This window comes from Protopterus annectens, chromosome 1.part2 (assembly GCF_019279795.1).
Source record: "Protopterus annectens isolate FY-2018-M chromosome 1.part2, PAN1.0, whole genome shotgun sequence".
Lineage (NCBI taxonomy): Eukaryota > Metazoa > Chordata > Ceratodontiformes > Protopteridae > Protopterus > Protopterus annectens.
In genome coordinates this window covers 178,497,630-178,517,342 of record NC_056727.1, presented here as the reverse complement: position 1 = coordinate 178,517,342, position 19,713 = coordinate 178,497,630, and the positions used below count along the sequence as shown (strand labels likewise).

The window sequence follows — 19,713 nt, the reverse complement described above, 5'->3', positions numbered from 1 at the left end:
GCGAGAACTAAAGTTTCCACAGATGTTGCACTGTACCTGTAAATGATCAACACCCAAACAATATACACACCGTGCGTGATTATCTGAATTGGGCATTTTCTGCCCACATTTGTCACACTGTTTGAAACCTGGAACTGCCTTCTTTTCAGACATTATGGCAACACTAATAAAAAAAGGCTAATAAACTAACCAGCAGTAAACAGTATACTACAATTCTACACAAAAAAGAAGAAAGGCCTACCATGAGGGTAGGAAAGAGGGGCTGTACCAAAGATGGTACATACACTACCAGAGATAGAGGGTAGGAAGGTTAGTGAAAAAAGAGAGAGAATAACTATAAGGAAAAGGTTTAAGAACTTTTTAAGCAATTTTAAGGAGTTTTAGATACTGAGAAACACTTAAGAGAGCACTGGCCTGACTCAACTTGTTGGGAATGTGGCAAACAAGATCTGAAGAGACTGAAAGAGGGGCACTACGGGTAGGATTTAGCTCGAGAGCTTTTTGGCTGGCGCAGGCTTGTGAATGGGCTGTGTCAGTTCCAAAGACGGAACCAGAGTCCTAATTGTAAGGAATGAAGGAAGATTTACAACATCAGATGACATGTTAAAATAGAAGCTATCTGTTGAACTTCTGGATTACCCAAAGATGTAGCATTTCCTGTAGGATTTCTTTCTTGGTCTGCAGGCACATAATTAAGAGGCTTTCTTGATTGGACATGGATGCTCTGTATTTAAATGGTACTTCATCAAGTGGGTGCCCTCTGGCTTAGCTGTGAACAAATCGTGAAACGCTTACAGCACTGCTCAGATACCGTGAACCTGGGTGGAAGATATTTGTATGATTTCCACTAGTCTCTTCGAACACCTTTTTCATATTTTCTCTTTTTTCTACCTTCCTTTCCATTCTTTCATTCATTTGACTCATGCCTTGCCCCCCTTCACATACCATTCCAGCAACTGTAACACTGTAAATACCTTGTATGTTATTTTCTCCACAGAAACATTATATCATGCTATGATGGTGCATAGGTGCTCTTCTTACATATTTTGCTGCCTGAATGCTTGCGTTACATCTACCTGTGATTATGCTCATTTGTGCTACACATCATTCTGCCATACCTTTGTGCCCACTGCTGCAGTGATATTGATTGATTGTGCAGCAATGAGCCTAATCATTCATTAGAAGGACCAGTGCTCTACCTTGGTTAATAAACGAACATATATATATATATATATATATATATATATATATATATATAAAAATAAAAGTGTTCTGTACATTCCAGAGGTGCCGTAGACAACACCAAGCAGATCATGTGGCTAACAAGCGTGCCCATTTTGAAACATGAAACCTATCACAGTCCCAGGTCTCACCTACCATGCTAGGAAGTGCAGGACAACTGAGTAAGTGGAGTGGCGTTTAGTGGTTGTTGGAAGACCGGGAGGCCAGAAAGAGTTTGAGTAACTTTTAACCTCCATTAAACATTCTCTTCTCGTATTACCCATTTCTACCTTTACAGGCTTCCAGTTATTTCCTGCACTTGCTCTGAATGGTGACAGTTTGTTACTCAGTTAATTTGCATGCCTTGTTATAGGCATATTCCATAAAAACACACAGAACTGGTGCACACCCTCAGAATGTTCAACAGTAACAACAATAATAGCAATAATCTCTGGCATCTCCTTAGAAATTATATTACTCACACATCGCCTCACTTTTAGCTATTTCTGACAGCTTATTTTTACTTGTTAAACTGGGTAAGTGGACTAATACATGCAGATCTTTTTCAGCCATATCCCAGGTTAGAAGAGGAACAGGAAGGATTACATGTGGAGATAATTTAGAGCAACCACTAAGTATCATGTTTTGGCAGGTGGAAAGAAATCAAAATGCTTTAAGGACACCCACACGGATTTAGGGAGAACACGCAAAGCCTGGCACTTTGTTTACTGTTCTATAATATACTTCCTGCAACGTGCCTCCCCACTCCAGTCCAACTATTTTCTAACTTTACGTTGTTGCTTGCCCTCTTATTTTGTATGTAACTCTGAAACTGTGATATATTTCTGCTATACATTTATGAGTCAAACTGTTTCTAATACCAATTTCCTACTTTCAGGCACTGAAGAATGCTTTTCCATCTACCACTGAACCAACCACTTAGTGCACACACAATCATGCTGTCTCACATGTGTGTATTCAGACAGACACACACACACACAAACACACACACACACACACACACACACCATTGCACTTCTCTGGGATTATTTTTCTCCAATCTAGGAGTGCCACAAGCACTTGTCATAATGTTGGACTGGTAACATTTTGTTATAAGTCTCAGTGATCGGAAGTAACATCACAGTATTACTTTTTATTTATTTATTCTTTTTTTATGCTTAGTTGTTTGTTTTCATATTATCAGAGACTGATTACTCTACAGATATTTCCTATAACTGTATTTGTCAACAGCTAATCATAAACCCCAGGTCAGCAAGAGAAGAGAGAAGCAAAAAAAAAAAAAAAAAAAAAAAAAAAAAAAATAGCACCTCTCATCAGTTTTCAAGGCAATCCTGGCATTATTATTTTCTGAGACAGTAATCGGAGTGGTTCACAAAACCAGATGGTTATTTTGAGCAATTTTGGGATGAAAACCCCGTTGAGCAGCTGACACTCTAAGCCAGATAACAGGCATGAACATTCAGTTACTAATACTGGACTGATTTCTAGTGCAATGCATGACAGGAAATGTCTGTACTACCAGTGGGAAAATGCTTTGCTGTAGTGTCTCTCAAGCGGATATCTGGACCATACAAGGTATAATGACCTTGTCACAGCCTAGTGCAGGGGCCTTACTGGGCCAAATAGGCCTAAGACCAGACTTGATGGCAGGCTGAACTCCGCAAAAAAAAAAGTCAAAATACTGCATAGGCGAAAGGGGCATACAGACAGAGGAGAAGCAGTAACAACAGAAGAAAGATTCATGGGGTTGCTCATTAACAGATAAACTAAAAGTTGGCAGTGTGACAGAGCTACAACAAATATATGCAATCTAGTAGCATCCACAGAAATACTAGAAACAGTTGAAATAAAAGGCACATTCTATTCATATTAGTTGATTTATGACGAGACCCATCTCAGATGTCTGTGATTGAGTTTACCCCCTATTTTTAAGTACATCACAGCAAAGCAATGATGGGACCCCGTTTTACAACTATTGAGAAAGCAAGTTTCCTGAAAATCAAGTAAAGAAAATTATAACACCTATATTGTTTACAATAATATATGAGTATGTATACTTACTGATTAACAGGGAGCTAGAACAGCAATTGCAGGAGGAAGAGGCCGTCCATAAATGGGAAGATACTGGTAAGGTATCTGTAAACCCCCACAAGGAGGGTTCTCCTTGTCTGCTATATATAAAGTCTAAGAGCAACTAGCAGTAGTGGACTACAGGTCTACTTCCCTCCCAAATGAAAAGTTTCTGCTAGTTTAAGTTTTCCCCATTAAAAATAGAAAATATACAACTTTCCAGTTCTAAGACTTGGGAAGTAGAAAGCTCCAATTTCTATAAAGGGAAAAAAAAAAATCAACTGATTTTTCTGGGCATTTTTTTTTAAACAACTGACTCCAAATGGAAAGGAAAGAAATGGCAGAGCAGCACAAACTCAAAAAACACAGAATTTCATAACGTTTTTTTTTTTCTGTACAGGCAAATACCAATACTTCCTCAGACAACAATCAACCCAAATGCAGTGTTTAAATATCTTTAAAAAATCACATGACATAGATCAGCTGACCACCTTATTATGAAATAAATTAAAATCAAAATTATGCAGACTCAGTAATACAGAATTAAAAATTATACTAAATTACTAATACAACTTATTCTTCCCCAATCATAGTAAAAAAGTAATTTCTAAAGACTGACTGTTACTAAAACAAATGAAGAAAATGTAAAATAACAAATGAATTTCTATAGCTAAAACAGTATTCACCACAGCAAGCTTTTTCATTTTAAAATACAAGCAGGTTTCATTCAAACCTGGTTCTCTAAAAGCTTCTAACTTGAGCTTCGATAAAAGTTCTTTTTGCTCTAATTTTAAAGACAGGTCCCCCTCTCTCATCTTGAACAACTTGACCTATAACTTTAAATAAAAATGAATGTTCCGGATTAGTAAAAACATGTTTTGCTAAAGCATTATCACATTTATGACTTCTAATAGCATAAACGTTAATAGATGCATTCTTTAAACTTCCTATCGGTCTTACCGATATAAAAACTGGGACAGAGTCTACATATGGCCAAGTAGATGAAAATTTTTGAATTGCAACTATATCTTCCTTTAACATCATATCTCTAACCTTAAAGCTATTCCCTGTTTCAATAAACCTGCAATAGGGGCAAGCCTCACACTTGCACATACTGGTCACCTTAGAGAAGATTTGCTTTTTAAACTCCAACAAATTCTTTAAATTTTGGCCTCTCTCAAAAATCACCTTAGGTGGAAACGGGAATTTTGGGGCTATAGTGGGCTCTGTCGAAATCAAATTCCAGTTTTTAGAAAAAAAAATTGTCTTAAATTATTCACATCCATACTAAAAGGTGTTATAAAAATCAATGAAAAATTTTTATTTTTGTTATTATTTTTATTATTATTATTGATACCAGCTGGTGATCGTGGTGCAGCTATGGTTCTTAAATTTTGGTAATTCAAAATAGCTCTGAAGTGGCCAGAAATCCTTTTCAAACGCACTTCCCCATCTAGTTCATCTACTAGAGTCTGAGGATAGCCACGTTTCAAAAACATTCTCTTCAAGAAATCACATTTGTTCATAAAATCAGAAATATTAGAACCCATTCTGGCCGCTCTCACCAGCTGGCCATTGACCATTTCCTTTTTCTGGTGAACCGGGTGTGAGCTGAAGAAATGTAGAAAAAAATTCAAATAAGTTTCTTTCCTAAAAATCTTGGCAACGTAACCCTGCCTCGTTGTATCGTTACTTAGGAGTACATCTAGACAAGGTAACCTTTCATGGTGGAAGGCATAAGTGAAATTCAAAAAAGGGGTGGTGGTTACTTAAATATTGCAAGAATTCTTGGAAACAGGTCTGTTCTCCTTTAACTATAATAAAAATATCATCCAAGTAACGCATATAAAAATAAATATACTCTGCAAAAGGGTTATTCTTAAAAACAAACTCATGTTTTCAGAAAGCCATAACTAAATTAGAAAACCTCCCCCCACATAGGGAACTCATAGCTACTCCCTTGGTTTGTAGACAGTATTTACCATCAAACAAGAAAAAGTTACTGGACAAAATCACATCCAATAACTCTTGTATTAAGGACAATTCTTGGTTATCCGCACCTTTTCTTATAATTAATTGGCTAACCCAATCTATGCCTATATCATGCGGAATAATGGTGTATAAGTCTTTAACATCCACCATTGCAAAATTATAGGTCTCTACATAATTTAATTTGCCAATATTCTCTAGAAAAGCCCAAGAATCCTTGCAGATTTGTTCTTCCCCTTGTAAATACTTCTTCAAAAGATGATCTACATATTTAGCCAGGGAGTACGTTATTGATTTTCTGCCTTTAATGATTGGTTGTAAGGGGGGGGTTTGAAGATTCTTATGAATCTTTGCTATTCTGAAGATAATGAGGATTTGGGGTGCTGGCATGGTGAAATAGTTGTATAAGTCAACAGAGATCTTAGCTTCAATAAATAAATCATTTAAATAAATTTTTATCCTTCTGTATGCCACATTAAGCTTATTCAAGGAAACAGGTAAATAAAAATCAGACTAACATTTCTTCCATGTGTCTCTTATAATAAGAATGCTCAAAAAACACCTAACTCTCAAGTTGTTATTTAAGGCTTCCAATATATCCCATTCTTGCTTATTGAAATTAGCAGGTTCTTTATTGGAACTACTCCTTGCTGAAAACATGCTCCTAATATCATGTTCATATAAGCGTTCATAGACAACTAAAGCAGGATGCACATTCGGGTTAAAGGTGCTGGATATTCTAAACAAACCATAGTCAGTGTCATTGCTCACATTATCATCATTATTGTCAGGAAAAAATAATTTCATGTTACATTTCTGAATAAATAGTTTCAAGTCAATTAATAGTTTAGCCATATTGGATCGTCTAGAGGGAACAAAGGTTAGGCCTTTTGCTAAGGTGTCAGTCAACGCAGTTTCTATCTTAAAGGCTGAATAATTAAATATTTTAAAATCATCACTTGTATTGTATGCTACAGACAATTCAGGGAGGCTCTCACCTTCATTCAGATTCGAAGGGCTAAATGTTATCTCCTCCAATGACCACAATTGCAATGATTCCTCCACTTGTTGTTCCTGGACTGGTTCTGTTGTCTGTGTCCTTGTCCATTCTGAAAATTCGTAGCCTGATTATTCCCTGGGTCATTAGATTGATTTACCCTTAGATTCCTAAGTCTTTTCGTTTCAACGGGGCCCATTCTCAGCTACCTCCATTACTTCATATTCACTGATTTCGTCTAAACTTAAGCTGATGTCATCATCAGATCTCATCTGATTGGCTCCATTCACATTGGTCCCCGTTAGCTGATTCGTCCCACCCCATTGTTGCGAGATAGGTGGTTTAGGGTAGGCAACACCCCTGGAATACTCAGCTTCATCGTGTTGAAGTTTTTTTTATTTTAATAGCTTTAAATTTGCTGATATGCGCATCAATACTTGTGAAGATGCAAGAGTACTTTGTCCCAGTTTTTATATCAGGAAGACCAATAGGAAGTTTAAAGAACGTATCTATGAACATGTTTACGCTATTAGAAATCATAAATGTTATAATGCTTTAGCAAAACATGTTTTTAATAATCCGGAACAAGTTGTTCAAGATGAGAGAGGGGGACCTATGTATTTACAATTAGAGCAAAAAGAACTTTTATGGCAGCTCAGGTTAGAAGCTTTTACAGAACCAGGTTTGAATGAAACCTGTTCCCTTGCTTGTATTTTGAAATTAAAAAGCTTGCTGAGGTGAATACTGTTTTACCTATAGAAATTCATTTGTTATTTTACATTTTTTTTTCATTTTTTTAGTAACAATCAGTCTTTAGAAATGACTTTTTTACTATTTTCCCATACGAAAGCGCTAATGTTATTAAATTCCGTGTTTTGAGTTTGTGCTGCCATGCCATTTCTTTCCTTTCCTTTTGGAGTCAGTTGTTTTAGTATTTTGTTTGCTTTAGTTTGTGGCCATTTTTTAAAACAGCCCAACATTTGTGTATACCCATCCCCATAGGGAAAAGGGTAATTATACTTTAATACATGTCATACTGTTATTTTGATTGGGGGTATAGAAAAAAGTGAAAGAACTTGTAGACAGGAGATGTGAATCAGGAAAAATCATGCTGCAAGTATGGGAGAATTTTTTTTTTTTTAATTAACTGCTTTTGTTTTTAAATTTAGTACTCTGTTCACAAAGTGCCACTGCCAGAGCCGCAGATGGTAATTATGGGCATAGAGACAGGTCAACATTCAGTAATAACAAAACATAATAACTCTTAACTGTTTATAATTACAGCAGTTTAGTAGTTACTAAGGAATATGCTACACTTTACAATTAGTATAATTTAGTGGATTCACTTAGGATCATAGTAGGCTACTAGGCTATTGACACAGAGGTCATTTCAAGCCTAGCCGTTTCATCCCAATGTAATACCACAGATATTCTAATCAATACCCAGGACTGTATTTAGTAATGACTGCCCATGTCCAGGAGGGTTGTGGGCACTACCCCGGTATGAATTTATGGTGTTACATACAGTAGTCCAGGATCCTTACTGAATTTAAACTTTTTACGCACAAATTAAACTTCGCTATACAATATAGCAACATCACTAGGGAGCCCGCACATTACGACGACAGATTAAGAAAGAGAAATATAGTTAGCCCTACGCCCGACCCCACAGTGCAAGTATTTTCAAATGCTGTGGAGTGGGAAATTTATGAATAGCATGCTGCAGGTAATATGTGATCTAGGACCTTTAATTTAAACAAAGAGTACTTGCTGTTAAACATCAAAAAGAATGACTCTAGTAGAATAATGAAACTGGACAAGGGTGGGGGGAGTAGTCTTGTTTGACAATCATAATTATTTAGGTGAAATATCTAGGATTTTGGATCCTATGTCACAGCAACTATTAATGAAGTAAATTTATCATATGGTAAAATTGACTATTTTTAGAAGATAGTTTAATGCAACAACATGTGGATCTGGATATTTACAACTTTTTAAAGAAATCCTAACCCCAAAATACCTATCATGTTTGGAATCCCTAAAATATATAACAGATTAATAGAGCTACCTTTTAGAGCTGTTGTCTCAGCAGCAAGTTCAAAGACTTACCCATCTGCTGTGTTAACTGATAAAAATTTAAAACCAGTACAGGATTAAGACACCCATATGCTTCGTGATTCATGGGATTTTTTAGGAAGACTAAAACGTGACTGTTGGGACAGAGGAATTACCTTTCTCACAACTGATGTTATAGATCTATTTTCCTGCATTCCAAAAGAAGAGGTGTTATAATTATTTCTAGAAGCTCTTATGGAATTAGATTTTTTGAGTACTGATCATGTCAGACTACTTATGGACTGTATGGAGACAGTGCTAGACAACAATTACATCTGGTTTGATGGGGAAAACTGCAAACAGATTAAGGTTTTGCAATGAGGGTCGCATGTGCCCCCATTTCTGCAAATTTAGTGATGCTCACATGGGAACGACAGCATGTGCTCCCATCTATACTTAATGAGCACATTAAATTATATCTCAGTTATTTGTATTACAAATTTATTTTATGGTCAGGTGATACAAAGATCATACTGGAGTTTACTGAGTTTATTAACCAGGCGACATTTCTGAAGTTCACCCACCAAGGTGGATTTGACTCTGTTAATTATTTGGATACTACTATCACAAAAACTTCCAGTGGGTTTTCCTCCAATATCTACAGGAAACCTACATTTTGTAACAGCTACCTGCATTATAGTAGCTCACACCTGTACACACAAAAGAAAAGTTTATTAATGGGCCAGTTCATTAGATTGGCATGGATGATTTCAGCCTTTCAGACAAAGATACATTCAACAAAGAAAGAACAATGTTAGAAAAAATGTTTATTGAAAGACAACATCCCACAATCCATTAGTGATGATATATTTAAGGGTTGGGCAATAAGGTATTGTCCACTTCCGGGGGTGTTCGAAAATCAGACAACTGAGTGCACGCAAGATACTATGGGACCACTACATAGTCCAGAAATCTGTAACTCCACAAAAGATTCTGCCAGTGTTATTATTAAGACCAGTGCATATTCTAGAACAGTTACCATACAATATAATCAAAAATCCAAACTAGTTAAGGAAATAGTAAACAAATATTGGGACATTCTGGTAAGTGATGAGAAAAATAAAAGATACTGTGGGGATTAGACACACTTTTGTCTACTTCTGGGCTCGTAATATTAAGAGAACCAATACATTTCTTTTTACCGGGTCACTGGTTTGTGGTTTTATTCTGTTTTCATCTTTTTTGTGGTTTTATTTACTTTTTCGCTATGGCCAGTGACCCTAATATGGACACTCCGAGAGTTTTTCATGATAATCAGCTAGATCCTCAGCAACGTCCCCTGGATAATTATTTTCGGCAGATTAATGGCTCTACATCTGAATCTATGGCTGTTACTGGATCCGGCGCTGTTCCGAAAGACCCTACTAATATGTGGCCTAAATGGGAGTCTGTTTTAAATAATCATCTGTTGGACTCTTTTTCTCGTATGAGTAGAAGGTTTGAAGTTGGTCTCAATTCAGAGACTAAGACCATGTGTGAGTTACTGGAGAAATTACTTTTTAAATAAACTTCGGTTTTCCTTAATATACATAGTTTAAATAGATATAGAGATTTGGATATTACTCCTCATGGACTAAGGGCTTACAAGGATCCCGCTACCCCATTTGACTTTAATGATGAGAGAGACACTGAGTTTCATAAAAGATGGGTGCATGCAGCGCATAAGCGTACGCTAGAATGGGTCACTATACTTCTGAGCGTGATAGGTGTAAACAGCTCAAGTTACAAAGTGAAATTAGTTTATTTTTGTACTGACCTGATTTCTAAAACTAATTCTGAGTCTTTTGATAAAATTTTGAAAGATATTAATATGAAGCTGGAAGGTTATGAAAAGAACATCATGGGTAATAAACTTAAACTCAAGAGGGATATCCGTGATTACGATAGTGGTATGCCCTTTCAGTCCAGCTCCAAACGGAAGAAAACAAAATGCTGAGTTTCTTTTGGAAATCAGTATGGGGAACAAACTTCTTTTTCTTCAGCACATAGTTCTACTATTTGTCCATCATCAGATGAGGAAGATAGTCACAGTTTGAACCAGCAAGAGTACCTGCCATTACCTCAGCTTCATAATGGGGTACAATTACCAGCCTCAGTAAGAAACTGAGATCCCTCATAAAATCCTCCAAAGTTAGTTACGAAAATAAAATTGCCAAAGATTCCAAAGACAACAACAAGGCATTCTACAACTATGTCAATAATCTAAATGGCAATGCTCAGGTCTGCTCTGAGCTAAAACAAAATGGCATTAAATATACTGATCCCAAGGATATTGCCAATATCCTGGCAGATCGATTCAGTGCCAACTTCACCCCCCTCTCACCCCCTAAATGGCCCATCTCAATACCGGACGATTGCCAAATTCCGGTAATAACGGCCACACAGGTAAAAAATGCACTCTCCAAATGTAAGAATACAGCATCCATGGGACCAGATGACATCCCGGGCTGTGTACTACATGAACTACAATATGAACTGGCACCTCACCTAAGTGTCATGTTTAATCATAGCCTCACCTCAGGTTTCGTGCCCACTGAGTGGCGCACAGCTACAGTTATCCCACTCCACAAGGGGTGATCCACCTTGGATCCTGGAAACTACCGTCCCATCAGTCTGACAAGCCTTATCTGCAAGGCCATGGAGCATATTATCATGGAACTTATAAACAAAGACATTGGCAACCTTCAAACACTGGACCCCACCCTGTTTGGGTTCGTGAAGGGCCGATCATGTCTCCTGAACTTGAATGACTTCTTCGAATCAGTTTCCAGAGCCATGGACAAGGGTAAGGTGGTCCACACAGCCTGCCAAGGCCTTTGACACCATCCCCCACTCTGGAATCATAGATAAACTTACTAAGCTGGGCGTTAATCCCTACGTCACCCAATGGGTTGCTAACTGGCTTACTGATAGAACCCACACTGTAAAAGTAGCCGACTCCAAATCCAGCTCCAGACAAGTGAAAAGTGGAGTACCTCAGGGTTCAGTCCTGGGACCGCTCTTGTTTGGCATCTACTTCTCTGAAGTACAGGCCAACACTAAGGGACTCTGGATAACAAAGTTTGCAGATGACTGCAAACTGGGAGCCATTATTGAATCCCCAAATGATGTGGACACTCTACAAAAGGGCGTTACAGAAACAGATGCTTGGTGCCAGAGCCATGGGCTCAAGCTCAATGCCAAGAAATGTATAGTTATCCCCTTTGGGAAAAAACATGTATCCGTGAATTACCATATAGGTGGCAGTACACTAAACACCGAAAGTTTGATAAGAGACTTAGGGACACAGGTGGACAGTGGTCTCACCTTCGATAACCACATCGCCACAACAGTCAGGAAATCCTTCTATGCGACACACGTCATCACTAAGGGCTTTTCATCCAAAACAAAGGAGGTCATTGTCCCACTGTACTCATCCCTCATTAGACCCATTATAGAATACAATGCCCCATTTTGTATGCACCTCTCAAGACATCTGCAACAACTGGAAAGGCCACAGAAATACCTCACTAAAAGAATCACAGGCCTAAAGCAGATGCCCTACGCTGACCGCCTTAAAAAACTCCAGCTATACTCTGTCGCATATCGGCTACTCAGAGGCGATCTTTGCTTAACATACAAGGCCATGTCAAACCCAGAGCTGTTGGGCATGCTACACTTAAAGAAATCCCAATCCCTCAGAGCCACACGCTCCGGGGATCTAAACCTTGTCATCACAATAAACAAAACATGCTGGAGGGATAGGTTCCTGACCCAGAGACTCCCCAGACTCTGGAATAGATTGCCCATAAATGTCAAGCAGAGTGCCTCTTTGGTTCTCTTCAAAAGGAACCTTGACGATTGGATGGGAGAAAGGAAATTCACCCCAGGGATCATGTCAGTCGCCCTGCTAGACAGGGGTCCAGGGAAGTAAATAGTGTGGGAAGAAATAGCCAGGGAATTGTTATGGCTAGGCTTGTATAGGCCCTAGGGATGATAGCCTAGTACCAACCTATGAACCTATGAACAATATAAACAAACTTTTTGTAGTGGAACTTACATGCCCCAAGGAGGCCAACAGAATAAAAAACGTTCAAGAGGGACAGTATGCTGGACATTGGCAACAACAGCCACAACAGTCTCAATATTTTCCCCAGTCAAAAAGGGATAAATGGTAATTGTATTACTTTCATTGTTAATTTGTCTGGTATTTGTTTAACTGATTATGAAAAATCTGTCCTGGAATGTGGGCTTAAATTTGTTCCCACTGTTAAACCCCGTCTACATGAAATTAACTGTGATATTTTTAAATTTGCTAGGAAATTGCAACTTAAAGCATTATTTAATAATGAAGTTGATTTTTTAAACAATGACTCTGATGGAAGTGAATTGTCTTCTGATACTGATAGCTTTTATTCATGTGTTTCTGATTATGGTTGTAATGCTTATTATTTATTTGATACTAGCAAAATTTTACAGTGTGGATTCTGTCAGTAAGCCAGCTGACAACCCATCGAGTGATGTTGGGATTAATGCCCAGCTTAGAAAGTTTATCTATGATTCCAGAGTGGAGGATGGTGTTAAATGCCTTGGCGAGGTCCAGATAGGCTGTGTGGACCACCTTACCCTTGTCCACGGCTCTGGAGACTGACTTGTACAGGAGACAAGATCGGCCCTTCACAAACCCAAACTGCGTGGGGTCCAGTGTTTGAAGGTTGCCAATGTCTTTGTTTATAAGTTCCATAATAATACGTTCCACGGCCTTGCAGATCAGGCTCGTCAGACTGATAGGGCAGTAGTTCCCGGGATCCAAGGTGGATCCCCCTTGTGGAATGGGATAACTGTAGCTGTGCGCCACTCAGTGGGCACGAAGCCTGAGGTGAGGATATGATTAAACATGACACTTAGGTGAGGTGCCAGTTCATTTTGTAGTTCATGTAGTACACAGCCTGGGATGTCATCTGGTCCCATGGATGCTGTATTCTTAGCTTTGAAGAGTGCTTTTTTTACTTGTGTGGCCGTTATTACCGGAATATGGCAATCTTTCGGTATTGAGATGGGCCCTTTAGGGGGTGAGAGGAGGGTGAAATTTACACTGAATCGATCTGCCAGGATATTGGCAATATCCTTGTGATCAGTATATTTAATGCCATTCTGTTGTAGCTCAGAACAGATCTGAGCATTGCCATTTAGATTCTTGACATAGCTATAGAATGCCTTGTGGTTGTCTTAGGAATCTTTGGCAATTTTATTTTTGTAACTGGCTTTGGAAGATTTTATGAGGGATCTCAGGTTCTTACTGAGGCTGATAAGGGAGTTTTTTGCATCCTGGGATTTCCTCTTTTCTGCAACAGTTTCTTCCTTTTGTTGTTAGGTTTGTTTATGGCAAGGGACCACCAGATTGGCTTCCTTTTTTTGGAGGAGAGCGTCTTGGTTCTATTGGGGATGGCATGATTTATGCACGAGTGGATGTGCTCGTACAGTGCCTTAGTGTAGGATTCAGCAGTCGAACTTTCAGTTCCTGTCTGCATGGGAGTCATGATGTTTGTCACTTCTGACTAGAGTAGAATGAAGTTGGCTTTGGAGTAGTTTTTTTATGGAGGTTTCCTTACTGGGGGGTGGGGGTGGGATGTAGATGTCATGGGTGATTAGCTTATGGTCAGACATGACCAACGAGGGGGTGCCCATAGATGTGGAGCATCGATTTCCCATGCTGGTAATGACTAGGTCTAGGATATTAGAGACCCTGGTGGGACTAAGGATTAGTTGATCCAGGGCATTGGAATTTATGAATTCCAAGAACCGTTGGGCAAAGGTGTTGGTACACGAGTAGTTTTCCCAGTTAATGGCAGAGTAGTTGAAATCACCCGGTATTAGGGTGTTTGTTTGTATCTTAATATTTTCCAGCATGTTTAGAAAAGTGTAGTGAGAATCTTGGGGCATGGTGGGGGATCTGTAGCAAGCTACAATTTGGATTGCAGTCTTACCTAGTGTTAGTTGCACCTGGAGAACTTCAGACACAATGTGTTGAGCAACTAGCTTGGTGTTATGAATATCCTTGGTGAATATGGACACTCCTCCACCTTTAGTGTTTCGGTCCAGGTTTGGTGGCCGAAAAGTGTGGTGAGAGTTGTAGCCTGGTATTGCAGGGGTGCTTTCTGGAGCCTTGAACCAGGTTTCAGTTACTGCACAGATATCGATGTTCTTCATTTTTAGGAGTGCCTAGAGAGAGTGCATATTGAGGTTTAGACTTCAAGAATTGAGTAGCATTACCTTCAGATTTTGCATCCTTGTACCTGTTACAGTGGTGGTTTTGTCCTTTGAACTTTGCCTAAAAAAGGCACTATAGGGGTGGCAAAAGCCTTAACCAGTAACCTGAATCCCAGGGGCGACAGGTGCAGACCACCTCTGGTAAAGCATCATGGTCTGTCGATCATGTCGTCCCAGGCAGACAGATACTGGATCCCCTTTGAATGACACCAGAAGCTTAGCCAATTGTTGAAGTCAATCATTTTATCCTTATACTGTGATATCATTCTGGGCAAAGGCAGGATGCTACGCAGGGCTAGGGTCATACCTGCCTGGGCCGCATGATCCGAGAGCTCTTCCATGTCTCTTTTCATGTAGTCCAGGGAGGTACGTCTCATCATTCACTCCAGCATGGACAATGACAGAGTCATATTTGTACTTGTTGCAAACCTTTAGATATATACATCATTCTACATCTATATAGTTAATATTTCATGAGCTTGTACTTAGATTTATGCACTTTATTTTAAAAAATCCTTTTTCAGTTTGCATTTTTATTTGTTTAAAAGGTTTATATTTTTTTACGAAAATCTATAAGCTTCTTTTAATAGGAAAATAAAGTTTCAAGTGAAAATTTATATATATATATATATATATATATATATATATATATATATATTTATATATATTACAGCAAATTTGTTTTTGTCATTGTATTTAAAATTGCCTTGTTTTATATGCACATGTTTATGTAAATTAAGACCAAGTTATATTTATTGTGATTAAAACTCAAATACTTGTAATACTTTGGCACTTTAAAATATAGTTTGATCTATCAATTAAGCTATTATTTAATTAAACTAAATTGTTTTAACAGTATATAAGACTTAACTGCATGAACTGAACTTATTCTGATGAAGTCTGCTGTTAATAACAGACATAAAACCCTTGTGCAATAAAAACTTAACAGTATTTTCTATTGGTGGTTTTGAGATATTTAGTATTTTATACTCCTTTTCTGGAGTTGGTTTACCATGTGGTGAGGTGGAAATTGTTTGCTATATTTGGATTTGTTTTTTTTTTCTTCAACACTTTTGTTCCTGCCTGGTTTTACGTTTTACAGTTTGTGGCATTATTATGTATTTTCTGACACTGTGTGTGTGTGTGTGTGTGTGTGTGTGTGTGTGTGTGTGTGTGTGTGTGTGTGTGTGTGTGTGTGTGTGTGTGTGTGTGTGTGTGTGTACACATGTGCTTGTTTTGTATACTGTGTGAGTGTAGGGAAGATTACAGTGACATGAGCAGTATGCAACTGGTAGCAACCAGCTAAAATACATTACATTGGACATCATGTATGTATTTATTCATTTATTTGATTAAAACAGACATTCAAGTTATAGAAAGTCATAAAGTGGCTGTAACTGTTGGGCACATCTGTACATGTGTGTGTGTGTGTGTGTGTGTGTGTGTGTGTGTGCGCACATGCAGGGGATTGCGCTACATATGTCTGACAGCAAAAAGCTGAAATACAGTGACAATCATTTATGTATTTATTATTTAATTTACCTACATACAGATCTTAAGTGTATGCAGTCATTACAATATCTAACTGGTGGGCACACGTGCATATGTGTGCATGCGCTCATGTATGTATGGGAGTATGCAATGGATTACATCATATTTGACAGCAACAAGTTAACAAGCATTACTGTGGCCATTATTTATGCATTTATTCATTTGTTTCATAGGTGTATACTAGGCTAGCGACCACTAGGGCCCTTATAAGCCTAGCAATACAACTCAAATGGAACCCACAAATCTGATTTTATAGGGATGACAAAGGCATAAAACCAGGGTGAATGTCTAGTTACCTATCCATTGGTCCAAGTTGCACTTAAATACGGTTAAGGAAGAACTCTGCCTCACATGGATAGGGAGCCTATTTCAGAGAACAGGAATGCTCTGAGAAACATATTTGTCTCTCCAATGTGTCCTACTTATGTTGCAAACAAAATGCAGGTCTTTTGATCTAGTAGTTTTGATGCTGTTTGTTTTGTGGATGTGTAAAAGGTTCAACAAAACAGTGTCCAGTGATGCCTTGTATGCCAGGCAAAGATCGGGCCTTGGTAGCCTGCATAATATAGAGTAAAGAAACATGGCTTTGAGGTGATCAGCATTGGAAATTTTCTTTATTCCCGGCATTTTTTTGTTAGGAAACTTTGTGTATGTTCCATCTGCTGCATGTGTCTGGTCAACTACATACCAAAAGGGGCATTACGCTCTATGATGGGTCTGATGAGGGTTGAGTGCAGTGGTACGATGCTATCTCTGGACCTAGATGCCATGCCCTTACTTATAAGTTGAGCAAAATAGAAGGATTTTCCTAACAACCTTGGACATATGTTGGTTGAAGGCTTAGTTGTTATCTACAGGAGTTCCCAATCCCTGACTAGTGAATCAACTTTTAGGCAGTGTTTTACTGATGATATAGTTACACAGGGTGTCAGACTTCCAAAACGGTACTATAAAGTACTTCTTGATATTTAGTTTTAAGCCATGACTTTGGCACAAAGCATTTGTCTGTATTACACTTTCCTGAAGGGTGTTCTAGTCATGGGGGGATTCAGTGGCTGCCTCCAATTTGTAATCATCTGCAAGTTTTGTCATCCAGACCTTTGACATTGGCTTTGACCTCCAAGTAATATATGCCAAAGAGGCAGCCCAGCACAGAGCTTTGAGGAACTTCACTGGTGACAGTCATCTTTGTGGAGTTGGTCTCACTGGTCCTAAACTCTTGAGTCCCATCTGTGAGCCAGCTAGATATCCAGGATGTTATAAAGGGGTTCACGCCTAGGTCTATACGTTTGTTGACAATGCCAAAGTGGGGTATTTTATCAAATGCTTTAGCCATATCTGGGTAGGCAGTATGCACTGGTTTCCCTCATTTATTGCCTTAGTGGATCCAGTGTATGGATGTCTTCTAGGTCCTAGTTGATAATTTCCAGAATAATTCTTTCCATGGCTTTGCAAATAACAGCAGTCACACTAATGGGTTTATAATTTCCAGGATCTACTGAAGGTCTTCCCTTATGAAGGGGGATGACCATAGCAAAATCCTGTTCTTGTGGCACAAAGCCTGTTTTAAGAATACAGTTGAATAGTGACTCCAGGGGTCTTGATAAGTCAAATTTTAGACTTTTCAGGCCAGTACATGCTCCCTACTTTTAGTTGGAGGGGTTATGTTTGAGAGTATTACTTGGGGGATGGTTGGGGTTAGAGGGGGGTAAAGTTGGAACTGTAAAGGTGGAACTGAATTTGTTGCTGTATTGCCACGCTCGGAGACTGTGACACCATTAATTACCAGTTCAGCACACTGATGTGTGCTGCCCTTGCTGTTTCTGACACAGCCGAAGGCCTTATGGTTATCTTTTACACGGGAGGCTATCTTAATCTCAAAGTTGGGTTTGTTTGACCTAATTAGCTCTCTTAGTTGCCTATTTAGTTTGATGAAAGTATTTATCTTCATGGGAATTACCCTTCCTGATTTTTGCCATATTTTTTCCTTTTATTGTACTTCCTGTTTGATTTGGATACCACCAGGATGATTTGTTTCTGAGGTACTTCTAGGCTTACTTATGGTGAGTGGAACACAGAATAGACTTTTGAGGTATGCAGAATCAATAAAGTTGCCATAACTTGTGGGTACTGAAACAGTCTTTGAATGAAATTGACTGACCCCTGCTGTCACTTGATCACAGTTAACAGTCATCGATCTGACAACTTGGCAGTTTTAGTTCATGTTTAAGTAAAACGTGCAGGAATATACAACTAACATTCTTTTTATTTGATTAAAATCAGATAGCTGAGGTGTACAGATTCAATAAAGTAGCTGTAATGAGTAGGTACTAACAATCTGTGGATGAAAGGGACTGACCCCAGTTGTTTGATCACGGTTAAACAGCTGTTGATCAGGATGTGCAGGGCTATTGCGTGGTTGAGTCAAACGAGCTGAAAAACATTATTGTGGAAAACATTTATTTATTTCAATGTGACATCTGAGGTGTATACAGTTATTAAAGTGCCTATAATGACTAAATGTTGAGGAAATCTGTACATGAAAGAGACTACAGTCATTTGATCACAGTTAAATAGCTACTGCTCTGACTTATCAGGACTAATATGTTTTTGTTTTCTGTTTTTCTTTGGACCCCTCCCCCCTGCCTGGTGATCATCACCCCCTCTCATTCACTTAGATCATTTGTTCTCTCATCAGCACAGGCAAGGAGAGATGCCATAATGTAAGAAGCTGTCATGTCTAGTTTGTAATTTTTGATTTTTCTCCCTACCATGCTGCACCTGCCCAGTGACAACCACTCAGCTGGACATGCAATGGGCATAGGCACCTCTCTGTTCCTAACTTCCTCAAGGGGGAGACATCAGCAGGACTACCCAACTCACTCACAGGAGATGCCACACAGTTGTTTCCCCTGCCTCCAACAGGCAAATCATCTCACGAGCATGTGTCCTGAGGGCATGTCCCTTCTCCCTTGGTTGAGTGCTAGTATGTGTTTAAGTAAAAGAAGATGAAATATGTTACTATGATTATAATCATAACGAACATATGAACCTATGAACTTAAAGATCACACTCTGAGATCTGAGATGCATGCAGTCAATAAAGTGACTACAAGACAGTATTGAGGCAGTCTGGGGAATGAAAGTCACTGACCTCAGCTGTTTGATCACTGGTTAGTCATGGACCACCACTTTCAAGTTAGCTACACCCATTCATTTGCATCCTGCATCGCCTTCCTTTCTTTAATGTTACTATCTGTCACTGTTGACATCCAAGCCTCTCCTTGGTACAGCAATCAGGGTGGAAATAAACAAAGAATAATCAAGGGAAAATACTCTGAGTCCTGAAGTACAGAACAATGAAATAAGGCCGGTCTCCCAGAGTCATTGTGAAGTAACAGGGCATAGGTGCATATCCAGGGCAACAGAAGCTCTTTCACCTCTGGTTTCTACCATGGGAAAGAAAACAAGAATGAACTGACTGCTTCAAGGACAACTGTC

At 38.7% G+C, this 19,713-nt stretch overlaps 1 protein-coding gene across 1 annotated transcript in view; it reads right to left on the bottom strand.

Moving 5' to 3' along the window:
- Positions 1–19,713, bottom strand: part of FLVCR1 (FLVCR heme transporter 1) — a 927,801-nt gene that overhangs the window by 32,454 nt on the left and 875,634 nt on the right. The window lies entirely within an intron of this gene.